Here is a 16,587-nt window from a genome sequence, read left to right as displayed (position 1 = left end):
AAACATCCATGAGTATGTCAGGAAGATGGCCCCAGGACGACCTGTTACGAGAAACCTCAGTCAGCAGGCAGGGGACATGGAAATGGAAGTGCGTGTAGCAAAGCTAGAGGACTAGAGGCCATGGCAGGACAAGCCACTGCACGAGATGTACGATCGCCAGATATCAGAGGTGGCTGACATAATGTCCTACCAATGGCTGGAAATGGCAGGGCTGAGGTACTGCTCATGGCTGCACAAGAATAGTAGAAGCAGGGGTCTATCACACCAGACAAGACCCAAGATGCTGACTGTGCAAAGAATCCACTGAAACCATCCAGCACATGGTAGCAAGGTGAGGGTGCAAGATGCAGGCAGGGGCAGAGCACACTGAACAGCACAGGCAAGCTTTAGGAATCGTGTACAGGAACATCTGTGCTGCGTGTGGATTGCACACATGAGAAGGTAGTGGAGAATGACAGAGCTAAGATCCTGTGGGACTTCCAGATACAGACTGATAAGCAGGTACTGACCAACCAACCAGACAGTGTAACACTGGACAAGGAACAGGAGAAAGCAATAGTAATAGATGTGGCAATCCCGAATGACAGTAACATCAGGAAGAAGGAATATGAGAAGCTGAAGCAATACCAGGGCTTGAAAGAGCAGATAGAAAGGATGTGGAAGGTTAAAGCCAGAGTAATCCCGGTGGTGATAGGAGCACTTGGAGCTGTGACACCTGGACTGCTCCAACAAATCCCGGGAACAACATCTGAGATCTTGGTCCAGAAGGGTGCACTAAATGGAAAAGCAAGGATAATGCATTAAACCCTCAAGCTCCCAGGCCTCTGGTAGAGGACCTGAGATTGAGGGAAAATACATAAACACACCATCCATAAGGAGTGAGAAAAAAATATTGAAATAAGTAGTGTCAAAAAGAAAGCAAAACAATAATAATGTGGTTTTCTCCACGTGCTCCAGTTTCCTCCCACGTTCCAAAGGTGTACGGGTTAGTCAGTTTATTGGTCACATGAGTCTAATACCTCATATCCACACATACCTACACTGACACAGTCGCTGTCCTCCTGTGTTTCCGTAAGACTCTCGCCAAGAGTCACTTTGTCACTTTGTCGTTTTCTGTTAGAGTCACATAATGTACAGATCCTCCTGCATCTTTATGCACATAAAATCAGTCTATGTATATAGGATAATCTTATGTATATACATTTAGCACTCACTTTATTAGGTACACCAGTACACCTACTCGTTAAAGCAAATATCGAATCAGCCAATCATGTGGCAGCAACTCATTGCATAAAAGCTCGCAGACATGGTCAAGAGGTTCAGTTGTTCAAACCAAACATCAGGATGGGGAAGAAATGTGATCTAAGTGGCTTTGACCAGGGAATAATTGTTGGTGCCAGATGGGCTGGTTTGAGTATCTCAGAAACTGCTGATCTGAGATTTTTTACGCTCAGCATTCTCTAGAGCTTACAGAGAATGTGGCAAAAATCAAAACAAAATCCTTTAAGTGACAGTTCTGTGGGTGAGCATGCCATGCCTTGTTAATGAGATTGGCCAGTCTAGTTCAAGCTGACAGGAAGGCGACAGTAACTCAAATAACCACGCGTTAAAACAGTGGTGTGCCGAAGAGCATCTCAGAACACGCAACATGTTGAACCTTGAAGTTGATGGGCTACAGAAGCACAAACATACACTCAGTGCCCTCTTTGTTAGAGTAAAGAGGAACCTAATGAAGTGGCCACTAAGTGTAGGATACCATATACTACCTTGAGATTCCTTTGCTCACAGGTATTTACAGTATTAAAGAAATGCAATATAATTTACAAAAGACTATACATAAACAAAGACTGACAAATAATTATTCTGCAAAAGAAGACAAATTTTGCAAATAAAATTAATATAAATGCTGACAACATGAGATGTAGAGTCCTTGAAAGTGAGTCCTTTGGTTGTAGAATCAGTTCAAAGTTGAGGTGAGTGAAGTGGTTCATGAGCCTGATGGTTGTAGGGGCACCACAATGGCATATCGGTTGGTGTGACGGTGTTACAGCTCAGAGCATCAGAGTTGCTTATTATTAGTATTTATTTCTTTTCGTATTTGCACAATTTGTGTCTTTTTCACACTGGTTGGACACCCAAGTTGCTTTGGTCTTTTATTGATTGTACTTATTGAGTATGCCCACAAGAAAAATGGATCTCAGATCTGCACTTTAATAATAAGTTGACTTTTGAACTTTATTTGTCACATGTACATTGCAACATCAAAACATTCAGTGAAGTGGGCTGTTTGCGTCAGTGACCAAGACAGTCTGAGGATGTGCTAGATGCAGCCACAAGTGTCGTCTTGCTATGGGCACCGAAAACTGGAGCACTCAGAGGAAACCCACCTGGTCTCAGGTAGAGAGTACAAACTCCTCACAGACAGCGGCTGGAATTGAACCCCGATCTTACAGCTGGTGCTATTATGCGTTTGCTAACCGCTGTGCTACTGTGCCACCTCTGCCTGTTCACATGTTCATTGGTGCCAGGGTAGCGTGGTGGGTAGTGCGGTACTATTACAGCTCGGGGCGTTACAGAGTTCGGAGTTCAATGCCAGTGCCATTCTGAAAGGAGCTTCTGTACATCCTCCCCGTGGAATGCTTGGGTTTTCCCCAAGTGCCCCGGTTTCCTCCCACAAAGACCTACCGGGTAGATTAATTAGCCAATGTAATTGTCCCATGATTAGCTTAGGGTAAATCTGGTTTGTCGGGTTTTGCAGGGGCCACATAGCTCGAAGGGCTGGAAGGACCTACTCCACTGTGCAGTAAAAAAATAAAAAATAAATAATAAATGTTAGTTTCATATCTGCTTCCACCATCTCCTCTTGCAGCATTTTCTACAAACCTACCACTGTGTAGAACAGTTTGCCTAGAAATCTCCTTTAAACTTTCACTCTCTCACCTTAAAACTATACCCAGTATTTGACATTTCCATCCTGAGAAAAAATTCAAAGTTCAAAGTAAATTTATTATCAAACTACATAAATGTCACCATATACAACCCTGAGATTCATTCTCTTGTGGGCATACACAGTAAATACAAGAAACACAGTCAAATCAATGAAGGACCACACTCAAAGGAGTGACAAACAACCAATGAGCAAACAACAACAAAATGTGAAAATGCAAAAGGAAAGAAAGTAAAAAAAAATCAATAAATATCAAGAAGATGTAATGAGGTGTCCTTAAAAGTCAGTCCATAGGTTGTGGGAACAGTTCACTATTCGGGTTAAATTAATCTTGGAATGGGTTAGAAGGTCGGCACAACATTGTGAGCCAAAGTTCAAAGTTCAGAGTTCTCCATATACAACCCTGAGAATCGTTTTCTTGTAGGCATATACAGTAAGTCCAAGAAGCACAATAGGATCAATGAAAGTCCGCACCCAACAAGATGGACAACAACCAATGTGCAAAAGACAACAAACTGTGCAAATACAAAAGAAAAATACAGACGTGTAACAAGCAATAAATATGAGGAACATGAGATGAAGAGTACTTGAACTTGAGTCCATTGGTTGTGGGAAGAGTTTAGTGAGAAGTTAATTGGTGAAAGAGATAAAGGGCTGGAGAAGGGGTAATCTGATAGGAGAGGACAGAAGGCCATGGAAAAAAGGGAAGGGGGAGGAGCACCCGAGGGAGGTGATGGACAGGTAGGAAGATAAGGAGAGAGAGGAGAATGGGAATGGAGGACTGGTGAAGAGGTATGGTAATTACCAGAAGTTCAAGAAATCAATATTCATGCCATCAGGCTTGAGGCTACCCAGACAGAATACAAGTTGTTGCTCCTCCAACCTGAGTGTGGCAGTAGAGGAGGCCATGGATTGATGTATCGGAATGGGAATGGAAAGTAGAACTGAAACGTGGGACTACCAGGAGATCCTGTATTTTTTCTGGCAGATGGAGAGTAGGTGCTCAGCGAAGTGGTCTCCCAATCTATGTTGGGTCTCACCGATATACAGGTGGCCACACCGGGAGCATATGACCCCACCAGACTCACAGGTGAAGTGTTGCCTCACCTGGAAGTACTGTTGGGGCCCTGAACGGTTGTGAGGGAGAAGGTGTAGGGGCAGGTGAGGGCCTTGTTCCACTTGCAAGGATAAGTGCCAGGAGGGAGATCAGTGGCAAGAGACGAATAGATTCATTTAGGGAGCAATTCCTGTGGAAAGCAGAAAGTGGGGAGGAGGCACAAACGTGCGTGGTGGTGGGATCCCATTAGAAATGGTGGAAGTTCCGGAGAATGATGTGCTGGACGCGAAGGCTAGTGGCGTGGTCGATGAGGACAAGAGAAGCCTGTTGGCGGTAGCGGGAGGATGGGTTGAGTGCAGATGTGCATGAAATTGAAGAGATGCGGGTGAGGGCAGCGTTGATGGCGGAGGAAGGGAAGCCCCTTTCTTTGAAGAAGGAAGACATTTCATTAGTTCTGAAATGAAAAGCTTCATCCTGAGAGCAGGTGCAGCGGAGACAGAGGAATTGAGAGAAGGGGACGGCATTTTTACATCCTTTCTTTCCACCCTGTTACTTGTAAAAATGCTACCCCTCCAACTTTCACCCTACCCTCAAATTTACCTGATCTATTTCTGACTCCTCCCTCCCCTTTCTCAAACTCCCTCTCTCTCTCTCTGGATAGGGTAGGGTGAAAGTTGGAGGCAAAGTGGATAAATTCGACGAGTTCAGCACAGATGCAGGTGCAGACCGATGTAGTATAGAAAAACTTGCGGAGTGATACTGGTGTTAGCTCAGAGCATAGACATTTCCACATAGCCGACAAAAAGACAGGCATAGCTGGGACCCATGTGAGTTCTCATGGCTACACATTTTGTTTTAAGGAAGTGGGAAGAGTCAAAGGAGAAATTATTGAGTTTGAGGACCAATTCTGTCAGATGGAGGAGAGTGCTGGTGGAGGGGAACAGGTTGGGTCTGTTGTCTAGAAAGAAGCTGATTCTGTTATAGTTACTATTCTATAGATTTGTTGAGTACGCCACAAAAAGATGAATCTCAAGGTTGTTTGTTAAGACATATACATACTTTGATAATAACATTTACTTTGAACTTTGAGTTTTATTGGCAGCATTTCAGTAACTGATCATCAGCCAGATACATCAACTCTTCTCCTCCTCCCACAGCTGCTGCCTGATCTGCCGAGTACTTCAGAGACACAAGAGGTTCTGGCTGAGTGGTGCCATAACAACAATCTCTCTCCCAATGTCAGCAAGACCAAGAAACTGAATATTGACTTCAGGAGGAGGGAACTGGAAGTCCGTGAGCCAGTTCTCATCAAGGGATTAGAAGTGGAGAATTAACAACTTTAAATTCCTTGGTGTTATCATTTCTATAGATCCCTCCTGGGCCCAGCACGCAAGTGCAATTATGAAGAAAGCACAGCAGCACCTCTACTTCCCGAGAAGTTAGCAAAGGGTCTGCATGACATCTACAGCTTTGACATACGTCTACAGATGCCTGGTGGAGAGAATATTGACTGGATGCATCATACTCTGGTACGGAAACACCAATGCTCTTGAACAGAAAATTAGCGCGTGCGGACCAGTCCATCATGGGTCCCTCCCCACCTTTGAACACATCTGCATGAAACATTGTCATAGGAAAACTCTCATCTCGCTGCTGCCATCAGGAAGAAGGTACAGGAACCTCAGGACTCAAAGCAGCAGGTTCAAGTACAGTTATTACCCCTCAACCATCAGGGTCTTGAACTAGTGGGAATAACTTCACTGAACTGCTCCCACAACCAATAGATTAAATTTCAAGGACTCTTCATCTCCAGTTCTCCATATAGAACATAGAAAATGTGCAGCACATTACAGGCCCTTCAGCCCACGATATTGTGCCGACCATGTAGCCTACTCTAGAAGCTGCCTAGAATTTCCCTACCACAAAGCCCTCTATTTTTCTAAGCTCCATGTACCTAATTAAGAGTCTCTTAAAAGACCGTATTGTATCCACCTTCACTAGCAGCGTATTCCACACACCCACCACTCTATGAGAAAAACTTATCTCTGATATTCCCCTTGTACCTACTTCCGAGCACCTTAAAACTATGCCTCCTTGTGTTAGTCATTTCAGCCCTGGAAAATGCCACTTATCATCTTATACACTTATATTTTTGTTGATTATATTCTCTTTTGTATTTGCACACTTTGTTGCCTTTTGCACTTTGGTTGCTGTCTGTCCTGTTGGCTGCGGACTTTCATTGATTCTATTGTGTTTCTTGGAGTTACTGTATAAGCCCGCAAGAAAACGATTCTCAGGGTTGTATATGGTGACATAGATGTACTTTGATAATAAAGTTAGCTTGAACTTTGAACTTTGGCCCATGATGTTGTGCTGACCTTTAAACATCTCCAAGGTCAATCTAACCCTTCCCTTCCTCCATTTTTCTATCATCCATGTGCCTACCTAAGAGTCTCTTAAAAGTCACTCCCCACCTTTGAGCACATCTGCATGAAACATTGTCATAGGAAAACTCTCATCTCGCTGCTGCCATCAGGAAGAAGGTACAGGAACCTCAGGACTCACAGCAGCATGTTCAAGAACTGTTCAAGAACAGTTATTACCCCTCAACCTCAACCCCTCAAAGGTGGGGTGTGTGGGGTGTCAGGGAGAGGTAGTACCTCTGAAGGGGAACACGCCGTACTCTTCTGAGTAGTTCGTCCGCATTGGTCCTCACCTGACACTCAGCTCTCACCAGTGGTTCCTTGTAGCTGTTTGCATGCAACAGCGGCCACACCCCGGGCAACGGCTTTGACTGGCCGGCAAAACCTGGTGAGGGTAGCCGATGGGCCTCAAACCCTCGGTGAGTTAGGGCTTGTCTACCTATGCATGCGAAGACTGAATTCGGCGGACTAGGCGGAGGAGACCACCACTCAGCGGTCCAACGATTAGAAAGGCGGACTCAGCAAAGCGTTGTGGAGCGCAATCAGGGCACGGTGAGACACGTAGGACTCTGCTGGCCATCCACTGCATCCCGACTTATCTCCAGCCGTCTCGACTCCGTCTTGCAACTGGATACAGATAGGTCAGGATGAGAGAGTGAGGCTGATGATTTGCCCAACTCTCCCTCACTTTAATCCAAGTCAAGCGCAAGTCACGGCTCCAAACCCATTCCGCTAAAAGTCACTAATGTATCTGCCTCGACCAGCACCCACTGCGGCCAGTTCCACATACTCACCAATCTGATCTACCTCTGTCATGTCCCCATCAAGACTGGAAAGAAAGGGGGCAGATGGTAGAACAATTTTGAATTATTATTTTGAATTTTATTTTATTTTTTATAGGTATTTCAGGGTAACAAAGCCTTCTGGCCCAACGAGCCACGCCACAATTAACCTACAAACCCGTACCTCTTTGGGATGTGGCATGAAGCCCACATGGTCACCGGGTGAGCGTACAAACTTGTTGCAGAGTCGCTGGCGCTGTAAAGGGTTACGCTAACCGTTACATTACTGTGCCATCCCTGGGCCCTTCTGTCCCTTGTCAGAACGTTATCAGTTGTAAGAGATGTTGGCCATTTGGCTCCTCGTGCCTGACCTGTCCTTTGTACTCTGATGTTTGACTTCAACTTGAGAGTCCTGCCTGATTTGATTTCCTCCGGCATGCAAATATCACATTATTCTGTCTTGCTGCTGAAGATACTGAATGAGTCTGTATTCACTCCTCGTTTTAGTCTCAAACGGGTGGCCTCCCTATTCCTGCAGCAACTGAGGAAGGAACCCTACAGGCCCATTGCATCATACAAAGATGCATTAATCACCAACTCAGCCCAAGAACGTGCTCTCATTCCTTAAGTCTTGCCACGCTTCCAGCACCAACGTAACATGTGCACAACTTACTCACCCTAACCTGTATGCCTTTGGAATATGGGAGGAAACCCACATAGTCACCGGTAGGACGTGCAGACTCCTCACGAGCAGCAGCAGGAATTTAACCTGCATGGCTGGTGTTGTAATAATGTTACATAATCACTACGTTACCATGCTGTCCAGAATTATTATTATTCTGAATTAATGACTTACTCTAATGAATTATTCTAGCCTGTAGCATTGACTGTTTATTCATTTCCATAGACGCTGCCTGAGCTCCTCCGGCATGTTGTGTGCGTCACCCCTGGGTAGTTCTGTTATTCTGTCTCGTAGAATATAGAACACTGCAGCACAGTATGTTGTACTGACATTTTAACCTACTCTAACATCAATCTAACTCTTCCCTCTTACATAACCCTCCATTTTTTCTGTCATCCATATGCCAGAAACCCCACTCTATCACCACCCCTGGCAGTGTGTTCCACACATCCACCACCCTCTGTGCAGAGAACCTGCCTCTGACACTCCCAATGTGTGCCATTGAGAGTCTTGGCACTACTTCAGGGTCTGTAATGACCGGCTGAGAAAGAAGCAAGCAGATGGGCTGAAGGGCCTGTTTCTCTGACTCTTAGGCAGGCTTTCTATCTGACTGTCTCCACCCACAGGCTGAGCCGGTGTGTATTGAGATACTGAGCAAAACAGGCCCCTCACGCCATCCGAGCCTTGCAGCCCAGCCTGATCATGGGACAATGATCAATTAACCGGCTAACCGGTACGCCTTCGGACTGTGGGAGGAAACCAGAGCACCCAGAGGAAACCCGCACAGACGCCTTACAGATAACGTTGGAACTGGACTCCAGACTCTGACGCCCCAAGCAGCAGTAGCATTGTGCTAACCGCCGCAGTACAGTAGCACATCTCGCTGCTTCCCAGTGACCAGTGAACTTTACTCTGTGCATCAGACGAGTGCCTTGGATGCACATGTAATGCGAGGAGTTACTTTTATCAGTACAGACTCTTTGGCTTATCCCTTATCAACCTATATGGTTTAAATCCTTGTGAATCTGTTCCATTTGTTGCAATTTCATCATTAGAAAACATTCCTGCTGTGTGAGAGGCTCCCTGTAGGGAGTGCCAGTATTAACCCGTACATGCCTTTGGATGGTAACACACACACAGAGACATGAGGAACAGCCAATGCTCAAGTAAGATCATAAGTCAAGAAGACACAAGAGCAGAATTAGGCCATTCAGCCCATCGAGTCTTCTCTGCTATTGCACCATGGCTGATTTATTATCCTACCTAACCCCATTCTCCTGCCTTCTCCCCATAACCTTTGACACCCTGATTAATCAAGAACCTATCAACCTCTCTTTGAATATACCCAATGATATGGCATCCACAGCCATCCATGGCAATGAATTTCACAGATTCGCCACCCTCTGGCTAAAGAAACTCCTCCTCAACTTATAGAGGAGTATCTTTTAGAAGATAATCCTACAGAGGCTAATTAAATTATGAGGTGCGTAGACAGGGTGAACGTATATGTTTTTTTTTTCCGAGGAAAGGGCAACTTAAAACAGAAATACTTGGATAAGTACATGAGGGCTTGAAGGGTCATGGGCCTTGGCATGGATAGGTTGGGCTGAAGAACTTGCTTCTGTGCTGAATGAATCTACACACTTAATTAGGCAGACCCGTACATCTGCTTGTTAATACAGCTATCTAATCAGACAATCATGTGGCTGCAACTCAATGCATAAAAGCATGTAGACATGGTCAGGAGGTTCAGTTGTTGGTGCCAGATGGGGTGGTTCGTGTATCTCAGACGCTGCTGAGCTCTTGAGATTATGATGCATTAATAATAATAATAATAATAATAATAATAATAATAATAATAATTATTATTATTATTATTATCCCTGTTGACCGATACAATATTGTGCAAAAATGTTAGGAACCCTAGCTATTTATATGTGCCCGAGACATTGGCACAGTACTGTACTTTGATAATAAATTTACTTTGGACTTTGAAGTACTAGGCGGGTGATCACTGGAGAGGGACGAGTGGAGAAGGGAGTCATGCAGAGAAGAATCCCTATGTAAGTCAGAGTGGGGTGGGGTGGTTATGGAAAGATGTGCTCATTGGGAGGATATGCTTTTTGGCAGCTGTTTGCTATCAGTAAATGAAACATAAAGACGTGATTGCAAAAATAAAACTACCTGTTTGATTCACAAGAAACTCGGTGGAGGAAGGCCCAACATCCTCGGGCCGTCGATCTGAAACGTAAATCACCTCCCGTACCAATGTAATCAACTTCCATTTTCCTCAAGAGGCGGACACTGTCACACTGGCCACTGGTGACACGTTCCTTACGTGTGTTGCGGGACGCTTCAGTACATTGGGCCACATTGCGTCTACTCTGGGTTCATCTGCAAGACTTCAGTGATCTGAAGTATGCCAGTGAACTAATGGGATTTTAAATAACAAAACTGCAGCTTCTCAATATCAATGCCACCTTATTAAATTCCCTATTATTTAATACTTGAAATTAAGTTCAACACCTCAAGGTCAAAGTAAATTTATTATCGAAGTATGCACATGTCACCATATACTAACTTGAGATTCATTAATGCATATCTTGTAGGCATTTACAGGAAAATAAAGAAATATATAAGGAAGTTATGCAATCTATACATAAACAAAGACTGACAAGCAATATGTAAATGAAGACAAATCATGTAAATTTTGAAAATAATAAGTAAATAATATAAACATGAGTTATTGAAAACATGAGAAAGTCTGCAGATGCTGGAAATCCAAAGCAACTCACAGAAAATGCTGGAGGAACTCGGCAGGTCAGACAGGATCTATGGAAGAGAATAGAGGGTCGACGATTCAAGCTGAGACCCTTCTTCAGGGCTGAGAAAGAAGGAGGAAGATGTCAGAATTAAGAGGTGAGGGGAGGGGAAGGAGGCTAGCTGGAAGGTGATAGGTGAAGCCAGGTGGGTGGGAAAGGTCAAGGGCTGGAGAACAAAGAATCTGATAGGAGAGGAAAGTGGACCATAGGAGAAAAGGAAGGAGGAGGGGACCCGGCTGAAGTAATAGGCAGGTGAGAAGATGTAAAAGGTCAGGGAGGGGAGGAGGTGTAAAATCATTTTAATGTTGGGTTGAGTGAAGTTATCCATGCTGGTTCAGGAGCCTGACTGTTGTTGGGTAATAACTGTTCCTGAACCTGATGAATACCTGGGATATGAAGTTGCTTCTCTGGATGAATGTGCACCACTCTGGATGCTGTTCTAAATATTTAATTGTTACCCTGCCTGGTGGTTTACAAAGGCAGCCAATCACCATCTGTAAAACACAAGAAATTCTACAGATGATGGAAATATTGAATAATACACATAAAATGCTGGAGGAACTTAGCAGGTCAGGCAACGCCTATAGACTGTAATGACCCCATCAACATCTCTGCAGGATGATACCGAAAGTTTGTGGGTTACAAATGGACATACGAAGAAGCTCCCATAATATTATTAAATTCAAAAGACAGATTCAAAAGACATACGTGCACTCAGCAGCCATTTTACTGGGTAACTCCTGGCCTTCTGCTGCTGTGGCCCATCCACTTCAACGCTCAGAGATGCTCTTCTGCACACCACTGTTGTAATGTGTGGTTATTTGAGTTACTGCCCCCTACATGTCAGCTTGAACCAGTCTGGCCATTCTCCTCTGATCTCTCTCATTGACAAGGTGTTATCTCCCACAGAACTGCCCCTCACTGAATGCTTATTGTTCTTCGCACCATTCTCTGTAAACTCTAGAGTGTTGTGCATGAAAATCCCAGGAGATCAGCAATTTCTGAGATACTCAAACCACCCTGTGTGGCACCAACAATCATTCCACAGTCAAAGTCTCTTATATCCCATTCCTTCCTCATTCTGATGTTTGGTCTGGACAACAACTGAACCTCCTGACCATGTCTGCATGCTCTTATGCATTGAGTTGCTGCCATGTGATTGGTTGATTAGATATTCGTATTAATGACCAAGTTTACAGATGCACCTGAAAAAGTGGCCACTGAACGTATGTTCGTCCCTACAAATGGCAAAGCTAGTTTTCTCTCTCCCTCTCTCCACTTGTAATCGTTCCTTCTCATCAGTCTCATCAGCCTTTAATGCAACCCGTTACAATATTGCAATGGTTCATTTACCATGTTGAGAGAAAAAGGAATCCCTTCAGTGGCCTGGGACAATCCGTAACTATGCCAGTGATTATCATCTGGTTATTTCCTCTGGTTCAAGAGCCTGGTGGTTGAGGGGTAATAAATGTTCCTGAAGCTTGTGGTCCGAGTCCTGAGGCTCCTGTACCTTCCTCCTGATGGCAGCAGTGAGAAGAGAGCATGGCCTGAGTGGTGGTGGTCCCCGATGATGGATTCTGTTCTTGAACCGGCTGGCACAACCCTAATCATTACCTCAGTAATGAAAGCTTGTGACCACTTTGACTACTTTGCTTTAAACTAGACTTTTGTTCCCTTGTGTTCTAATTGTGCTGTTTCTTATAAATTAAATACAACTGATGCGCAATAATTAACGTTGTACTTGTAAACAGTTTGAAATGGCGCCTGCGTACAACACTCCGTCGGTCGACATCTTCTGGATGGATCATGAAGTCAGACATTCCACTTCTTTTTTGTCTTTTACCTTTGAGTGAGATTCTGGAACCACTGGGGCATGTGATTTGCAGTCTGGAGATTGTCCGGCTGTTTCCAAGAGGTTTCCGAGAGGATTCCGGGAGGCAGAGGCAGTGTGCATGAACCTCGTGATGAGAAGGCTGCAAACCAAAGTTCCACTCCATTTCACTGATCAAATCTTCCATTGTTCATCTATTAAAGTGACGAGGGAGGTTGAAACATCAAGGCAAATGTGGAAGGTGAGTACCAGCTGCCTGCCTTTTGATTGCCGGTGAGACCGCTCTGCTGCTGGAGAGAGGAGACTGCCTTTTGATCGCTGGTGAGACCGCTCTGCTGCTGGAGAGAGGAGACTGCCTTTTGATCGCTGGTGAGATCACTCTGCTGCTGGAGAGAGGAGACTGCCTTCTGATTGCTGGTGGGATCACTCTGCTGCTGGAGAGAGGAGACTGCCTTTTGATTGCTGGTGGGATCACTCTGCTGCTGGAGAGAGGAGACTGCCTTTTGATCGCTGGTGGGATCACTCTGCTGCTGGAGAGAGGAGACTGCCTTTTGATCGCTGGTGGGATCACTCTGCTGCTGGAGAGAGGAGACTGCCTTTTGATCGCTGGTGGGATCACTCTGCTGCTGGAGAGAGGAGACTGCCTTTTGATTGCTGGTGGGATCACTCTGCTGCTGGAGAGAGGAGACTGCCTTTTGATCGCTGGTGGGATCACTCTGCTGCTGGAGAGAGGAGACTGCCTTTTGATTGCTGGTGGGATCACTCTGCTGCTGGAGAGAGGAGACTGCATTTTGATTGCCAGTGAGACCGCTCTGCTGCTGGAGAGAGGAGACTGCCTTCTGATTGCTGGTGGGATCACTCTGCTACAGGGAGGGAAAGGCCTGCTGCTGTGCCCAGGGAATGTTACCCAGGTTTTCTGTGTTTCGGATATGGACTTGAACTATAGACTTTTTTTCAGACTTATAATTTTTTATATTCTGTGTTGTTCATCCAATCATGTTTTTTTCTATGTACAGGGGTGGGGATTTGGACATTGATGTGCCTGCCCATTTTTTTTGTGCAAAGTGGAGGGATTTGGGGGATGATGATCGTGCTGCCGTTCTTTTCTCTCTTGGTTTTGTGGCTGTCTGGAGAAGGAAAATTTCAGAGTTGTGTACTTTGATAATAAATGAACCTTTGAACCTTAAATGCTGCTTATATGATGTTATGTGTCTGTAGTGCTGCTGCACAAGGGTATGGAAGCTTTAGAGAGGATGTAGAGGAGATTTACCAGGATGCTGTCTGGATTAGAGAGAATATCTTATGAGGATTGGTTGAGCAGCCTAGGGCTTTTCTCTTTGAAGTGAAGAAGGATGAGAGATAACCTGATGGACCTGTAAAAGATGATTAGATAGAGTATCATAATTTTAAGATCATAAAAAGCATACATACAGTATATTATTGCAAGAAAATGATTCTCGTGGTGGTGCATGGTGACATATACATACTTTGATAATAAATTTATTCTGATTTTGACTTTGACAGACAGAGACATTTTCCCAGGATGGAACTGGCAAATACAAGAATTTCAAGGTGACCGGAGAAAAGAACGACAGATGTCCGAGGTAGTTTTTTAGCACAGAGGGTGGTGGTAGAGGCAGAAACATTAGGGATATTTAAGAAACTTTTAGATAGGCACATGGATGAGAGAAAACTGGAGAGAGATGTGGGAGAGAAGAGTTGGAATGATCTTGGAGTAGATTACAGAAATGGCATAGCATTCTGAACAAAGGGGCTTTACTGATCTATGTTCTGCTATCTGAGAGGCACTCATTCACTTCCCGGCTACAGAAAAAGTAGCAGAATGCAAATCCAGTTTATATTTCTCAGTGGTTTAAATCAAGTTCATCATGAGATGATTGCGCCTTGCCTAAGTCGCAAAGTGAAAATTTTCAGTAATGGTAATTAATTGCATCAGCTTCAGGGCTAAGATTTGGCAGGGAGTGTGGATGGGACATACAATATTTAACCAAATCAGTGAGACACAACAGCAGGTGTGAGAGGTGTGCCTTGTGGTGGACTTGTAGACTGGCTCAATCCTAAGTCCTGTGAGCTGCCTGCGCCCAGGAACTGTAGCCTCATGGCTCACGCAGACTGATGACCCATTACAGTTGTGCCCCTGGCAGCCAGTGGGATTGAAGTGGAAGAATGCGTGTTGTTGGTAGCCCCTGGTGTCCTAGATGCTGGAAGATGAGATAGAGAGCCAAACCCACAAAGTGAATTGGACTCATACTCGCAGTGGCCCCCTTGTTCGGTACCTCCTGTATGTAGCAAAGTGGCCACTGACTGTATGTTCGTGATCTTCTGCGGCTGTAGCCCATCCACTTCAAAGCTACACGCTCAGAGATGCTCTTCTGCACGCCACAGTTGTTACTGTCACCTTCCTGTCAGCTGGAACCGGTCTGACCATTCCCCTCTGACCCCTCTCATTAACAGGCACTTTCACCCACAGAACTGCCCCTCACTGGAGTTTTCTTTTTGTTTTTCACACCATTCTCTGCAAACTCTAGCAAGTTAATAAGTTTGGTGGGAGCAAAGGATGTTGGGGTGGAGTGCCATTGGGAGGAGTGTGGGACAGGTGGCAGAGGAGTGCTGGGCGCTGGGGTAAACCCAGCCCTCAGATACCAGACAAGGTCACTTGATTCCAAACAATTGGTTTATTGATCATTACAGATTGTCTCTCTGGTGCTTTCCATTCCTTCCCCTCCTCCTGCCCCCTTTCCACTTACAGTCCACACTAGTGTATTCACTGTGGAAGACACTGACAGTATGCTGGAAGCTTGAGAGTGTCAGGAGTCAGAAGTGTCTGACCTAAGTGGTTGGGAAGATGTTGGAGTCGATTGACAAGAATGTGGTTTTGGGGTACTTGGAGGCACATGATAAAATAGGCCATAGTCAGCATGGTTTTCTCAAGGGAAAAGTTGCCTGACAAATCTGTTGGAATTTATTGAAGAAATAACAAGCAGGATAAACAAAGGAGAATTGGTGGATGTTGTACACTTGGATTTTCAGAAGGCCTTGGACTAACTGCCATTCATGAGGCTGGTTAACAAGTTAAGAGCCCATGTTATTACAGGAAAGATACCAGCATTGATTGGCAAGAGGCAAAGAGTGGGAATGAAGGGAGCCTTTTGTGGTTGGCTGCTGGTGACTGGTGATGTTCCACATGGGTCTATGTTTGCACTGCTTCTTTTCATGTTATATGTCAATGATTTAGATGATGGAATAGATGACTTTGTTGCACAGTTTGCAGGTGATATGAAGATAGGGGGAGGGACAGGTAGCTTTCAGGAAGTAGAGAGGCTACAAATGAATTAAACAGATTAAGAGAAAGTGCCAAGAAATGGCAGATGGAATACAATGTCGGGAAGTGTATTGCCATGCACTTCAGTAGAAAAAATGAAAGGGTTAACTATTTTCTAAATGGAGTGAAAATACAAAGGGACTTGGGAGTCCTTGTGTAGGATTCGCTAAAGTTTAATTTGCAGGTTGAGTCGGTGGTGAGGAAGGCAAAATGCAATGTTAGCATTCATTTTTAGGAGGACTAGGATATAAAAGCAGGATGTAATACTTTATAAAGCACTAGTAAGACCTCACTTGGAGTATTGTGAGCAGTGTTGGACTCCTTATCTTAGAAAGGATGTGCTGAAACTGGAGAGGTTTTCAAAGGAGGCTCATGAAAACGATTCCGGGATTGAACAGCTTGTCTTATGAAGAGTGTTTGATTGCTCTGGACCTATATTCACTAGAATTCAGAGGAAAGAGGGTTGACTTCATTGAAACCTCAGAAGCCTCAGAATAGAGGGATGTCCTTTTATAATGTAGATGAGAAGCAATTTCTTTATCCAGAGAGTGGTGAATCTGTTTTGCCACAGACTGTTGTGGAAGCCAAGTCTTTATGTATATTTAAGGCAAAGGTTAATGGATTCTTGATAGGTCAGGGCATGAAAGGATATGGGGAAGAAGACAAGAGTTTGGGACTGAGAGGGAAAATGGATCAGCCA

This window comes from Hemitrygon akajei, chromosome 11, assembly GCF_048418815.1.
Source record: "Hemitrygon akajei chromosome 11, sHemAka1.3, whole genome shotgun sequence".
Taxonomy (NCBI): Eukaryota; Metazoa; Chordata; class Chondrichthyes; order Myliobatiformes; family Dasyatidae; genus Hemitrygon; species Hemitrygon akajei.
This window is presented reverse-complemented; position numbering follows the sequence as displayed.